At 55.0% G+C, this 4,391-nt stretch overlaps 1 protein-coding gene across 1 annotated transcript in view; it reads left to right on the top strand.

Moving 5' to 3' along the window:
* Positions 1 to 2,018: 2,018 nt before the first annotated feature.
* LOC121291480 (spliceosome RNA helicase DDX39B) overlaps positions 2,019 to 4,391 on the top strand; it is a 36,767-nt gene continuing 34,394 nt past the window's right edge. The window contains exon 1 of the mRNA XM_041212717.1: positions 2,019 to 2,293. The gene's annotated coding sequence lies outside the window, so the exon portion shown is untranslated. The remainder of the gene's footprint in view (positions 2,294 to 4,391) is intronic.

Raw genomic sequence — 4,391 nt, 5'->3', positions numbered from 1 at the left:
CAATTCTATTAATTCTCCTCTGCACCCTCTCCAATGCCTTGACATCCTTCCTAATGTGTGGTGCCCAGAATTGGACTCAATGCTCCAGCTGGTGCCTAACCAGTGAGATGATTTCACTGCTTTTGTACTCCATGCCTCTATTTATAAAATCAAGGATTGTAAGAAATAAGAGCAGGACTAGGCAATTCAGCCCTTCGGGCCCACTCCGCCATTCAATTACATCATGGCTGATCTTCTACTTCATCACCATTTTCCTGCACTATCCCCACATCCCATATGCCCTTATCACAACTTTATTAACTTGCTCTGCCGGCTGCCATGAATTGTATCTCTGAAGTCCCAGGTCTCTTTGTTCCTGTGCCCCCTTTAAAATGGTACCATTTTGTTTATATGGCCTCTCCTGTCTACCAATGTGCATCATTTCACACTATGCATTACATTTGATCTCTCACACCTGCCCATTTCACCAGGCTATGTCCTCCTGATGTCTGTTACTATCCTCCTGTTTATTACATTTCCAAGTTTAGTTTTCATCTGCAAACTTTGAAATTTACCTCTTCATACTCCAGTCCAGGACATAATGTATATCAAGAAAAGCAGTTGCCCTAATGCAGACCTCTGAGGAACACCACAGTAGACTTCCCTCCAGATTGCTAACCATCCATTCACCACTTCTCTGCTAAATTTTAGCCTTCTGTTTAAATCCCTTCATCATCTATCCCTATCTCTGCAACCTCTTCCAACTGTGAAGCAGATCCAACCTCTCCATTCCTTTGACTCAATCTGCTCCATTTACTGATGCCCATACCTTCAGCAGCCCAAGTCCCGTGATCTAGAACGATAAACGCCTGCACCTCCCTCTCCCCTTCTTGGTAACCTTCCTTAAAACCAATATCTTTAACCAAGCTTTTGACGTCTTCCTTCTATTATCTTTTTGGCTCACTGTCCAAGTTGGTGTGATTACACCTCAGTCTTGGGCATTTTCCTATAATGTTGAAGGCTGCATCAATACGTGTTGTTGTCATATCTGTGCAATCAATGTTGAGTCCATTAGGCTTTAAATTTGAAGGATGAGGTGCAGTTTCAGACTCAAAATCGAGTTCAACAATTTCAGACCATAATCTCTGCTCCCATTTTGTTTCCTTGTCTTAGTTTGCTTGTTTCGGTTTTTCACCTATTCTTGCTTTCAGTCAGCACCACACCTGCCCTAAAAGCACCTACTTTTGTTTTCTTTGCTTGTCCAATCACCACTCCCTTTGGCCCTGGAAGATTAACTCTTCTGTCACTCAATCCCTCCTATCTTCCACCCTCGCACAGACCTTCCTTTGTCCTTGTCCCACCCAAGCCTTGCTGGAAACCTATGACACTTCTAACACCTCTCAGTTCTGATGAACGGTGAATGACTGAAGCATTGACTCCTGTTTCCCTCTCCATAGAGGCTGTCTGACCTGTGAGTATTTCCAACAATTTTCTGTTTTGAATTTACCTTGCACTGATTTAAGGTCCCTCTGGCTTACTAGTCTTGATATACAATATTCACCCCCAACTGGTGCTTCCCTACTCCCGCTCGCCCGCCCCACCACCTTCCTCACTGCTTTCCTTCGAGTCACATGCCATCTTTAAGGAAGGCAACACCATCTCATTTCAAGTCATCTCACTGACACCTCCGGTGAAACCAATGTCTCTGCACCCGCCACTTTGTCAAACAGACGCATGCTCAGCCGCGGTTCAGCGGGCTTCGGCACGCATGCGCAGCGAAGCTGGGTGAGAGTCGTCCTGGGACGTCCGCGCGGTGGCGGCCGGGTTCCTCGGGGACGCACGCGCAGCGGCGAGCCGTTTGACACGGGAACGCATGCGCGCTGGCGGCCGGTTTTTTTCCCGGGAGCGCATGCGCAGTGGCCCTCCATTTAATTCTCGCCCCCGCACCCCCCTCCCAATGAAAACCTGGACTGAGGTGTCCGATCAGGTGCCTTCAATTGCCAAGGCAACGTGTGGGAAAGTGGTGCAGGGGAACGAAAATTAAATCTCCTTTTAACAACACAATAATTATACTTGACGTTTGAATCATTTTAATAGTTGAAAATGAATCGCCTGCCTGGAGACCCCGGGATGGGGAGGAGAGAGAGGGATAAGGAATCCGCATGAGGAAACCGGCGCTCGGGAGGCAGTCTCGATTTGAGGGGGCTTGAGGAGGAGGCTGAATGGAGTCGGTGAAAGCCGAGTGAAGAGAGATTGTTATATTCAATCCGTTATCTAAATATATATCTGTATATATACATATAGGTTCCTTCAGGTAGGTTGAAGGGAGCGATTAAGTCTTTTGTTTTAAAAAACTTGTAAAAGTTGCTGTTGTGACGGTTAAAAATGCGCGAGGCGATATTGATGGGATACTCCCTCCCTCAGCCTCTCGCCACTGGCGTTTGCAACAGCTTCTTATGGGGGAGGGGGGAGTGGGGGCAGGGGATGGACAGCTCTCTCTCTCTCTCCCCCTCCCTCCTCTCTCTCCCCCTCCCTTCCTCTCTCTCCCCCTCCCTTCCTCTCTCTCCCCCTCCCTTCCTCTCTCTCCCCCTCCCTTCCTCTCTCTCCCCCTCCCTTCCTCTCTCTCCCCCTCCCTTCCTCTCTCTCCCCCTCCCTTCCTCTCTCTCTCCCCCTCCCTTCCTCTCTCTCCCCCTCCCTTCCTCTCTCTCCCCCTCCCTTCCTCTCTCTCCCCCTCCCTTCCTCTCTCTCCCCCTCCCTTCCTCTCTCTCCCCCTCCCTCCCCTCTCTCCCCCTCCCTCCCCTCTCTCCCCCTCCCTCCTCTCCCTCCCCCTCCCTTCCCTCTCTCTCCCCCTCCCTCCCCTCTCTCTCCCTCCCACTCCCTCCCCTCTCTCTCCCTCCCCTCTCTCTCTCTCCCCCTCCCTCCCCTCTCTCTCTCCCCCTCCCTCCCCTCTCTCTCTCCCCCTCCCTCCCCTCTCTCTCTCCCCCTCCCTCCCCTCTCTCTCTCCCCCTCCCTCCTCTCTCTCTCTCCCCCTCCCTCCTCTCTCTCTCTCTCCCCTCTCTCTCTCTCTCCCTCCCTCCTCTCTCTCTCTCCCTCCCTCCTCTCTCTCTCCCCCTCCCTCCTCTCTCTCTCCCTCCCTCCTCTCTCTCTCTCCCTCCCTCCTCTCTCTCTCCCCCTCCCTCCTCTCTCTCTCCCCCTCCCTCCTCTCTCTCTCCCCCTCCCTCCTCTCTCTCTCCCCCTCCCTCCTCTCTCTCTCCCCCTCCCTCCTCTCTCTCTCCCCCTCCCTCCTCTCTCTCTCCCCCTCCCTCCTCTCTCTCTCCCCCTCCCTCCTCTCTCTCTCCCCCTCCCTCCTCTCTCTCTCCCCCTCCCTCCTCTCTCTCTCCCCCTCCCTCCTCTCTCTCTCCCCCTCCCTCCTCTCTCTCTCCCCCTCCCTCCTCTCTCTCTCCCCCTCCCTCCTCTCTCTCTCCCCCTCCCTCCTCTCTCTCTCCCCCTCCCTCCTCTCTCTCTCCCCCTCCCTCCTCTCTCTCTCCCCCTCCCTCCTCTCTCTCTCCCCCTCCCTCCTCTCTCTCTCCCCCTCCCTCCTCTCTCTCTCCCCCTCCCTCCTCTCTCTCTCCCCCTCCCTCCTCTCTCTCTCTCCCTCCCTCCTCTCTCTCTCTCCCTCTCCCTCCTCTCTCTCTCCCCCTCCCTCCTCTCTCTCTCCCCCTCCCTCCTCTCTCTCTCCCCCTCCCTCCTCTCTCTCTCCCCCTCCCTCCTCTCTCTCTCCCCCTCCCTCCTCTCTCTCTCCCCCTCCCTCCTCTCTCTCTCCCCCTCCCTCCTCTCTCTCTCCCCCTCCCTCCTCTCTCTCTCCCCCTCCCTCCTCTCTCTCTCCCCCTCCCTCCTCTCTCTCTCCCCCTCCCTCCTCTCTCTCTCCCCTCCCTCCTCTCTCTCTCCCCCTCCCTCCTCTCTCTCTCCCCCTCCCTCCTCTCTCTCTCCCCCTCCCTCCTCTCTCTCTCCCCTCCCTCCTCTCTCTCTCCCCCTCCCTCCTCTCTCTCTCCCCCTCCCTCCTCTCTCTCTCCCCCTCCCTCCTCTCTCTCTCCCCCTCCCTCCTCTCTCTCTCCCCCTCCCTCCTCTCTCTCTCCCCCTCCCTCCTCTCTCTCTCCCCCTCCCTCCCTCTCTCTTCTTCCCCCTCCCGCCTCTCTTCCCTTCCCCCTCCTCTCCTCTCTCTTCTCCCTCCCTCATCTCTGTCTCCCCCTCCCTCCTCTCTAGCTTCTCTCTTTTGCTCTCTCTCCCCCTCCCTCCTCTCTCTCTCCCCCTCCCTCCTCTCTCTCTCCCCCTCCCCCTCCCTACCACCCGCAAAACCTTCTGATGGCAATCACTACCCCCACCATCACCCTGTGTTTACGGTGATTTGGAACCTTTGGCTTGTTATTCCAACC

The sequence above is a fragment of the Carcharodon carcharias genome, chromosome 19, assembly GCF_017639515.1.
Source record: "Carcharodon carcharias isolate sCarCar2 chromosome 19, sCarCar2.pri, whole genome shotgun sequence".
Lineage (NCBI taxonomy): Eukaryota > Metazoa > Chordata > Chondrichthyes > Lamniformes > Lamnidae > Carcharodon > Carcharodon carcharias.
This window is presented reverse-complemented; position numbering and strand designations above follow the sequence as displayed.